Source organism: Myotis brandtii, unplaced genomic scaffold (genome assembly GCF_000412655.1).
Source record: "Myotis brandtii unplaced genomic scaffold, ASM41265v1 scaffold357, whole genome shotgun sequence".
Lineage (NCBI taxonomy): Eukaryota > Metazoa > Chordata > Mammalia > Chiroptera > Vespertilionidae > Myotis > Myotis brandtii.
This window is the reverse complement of record NW_005363729.1, coordinates 777,902-778,457: the sequence shown is the minus strand read 5'-3', so window position 1 is coordinate 778,457 and position 556 is coordinate 777,902.

Genomic DNA, 556 nt, shown 5'->3' with positions numbered 1-556 from the left:
AATTTTTGTGCACCGGGCCTCTAGTCCTATATAATAAAAGGCTAATATGCAAATCGACTGAACGGCGGAACGACCGGTTGCTGTGACGCACACTGACCACCAGGGGGCAGACGCTCAAATGCAGGAGCTGCCCTCTGGTGGTCAGTGCACTCCCACAGGGGGAGCTAAGGACGTCCAACTGACAGCTTAGGCAAGGGCTTCCAGACTGCCAGAGGGCACAGGTCGGGCTGAGGGACCCCCCCGCCCAGTGCATGAATTTCATGCACCGGGCCTCTAGCAGAATAATAAAAACCACGTGGCCAGGCCAGTGTGTTTACTAACAAGTCCGCGGAGTGGAGTCTGATGTTTATTTGCTTTTTGGAGGCTGCTGTCCTTGCCCCCTTAGGGATGGAGAGTAAACGTTATTCCAATGTCACTTGAAATAGTTCTCACCAGTGTGTTCCCACCAACCTGGTGCCCCTCCCTTTTCAAACGTCGGTTTTGTTTTTATTTTCAGTCGTAGAAAACATCTGATTCCAGAGTCAGGAGCACAGCCAGGTGCGTTCAGGCAGGTCTT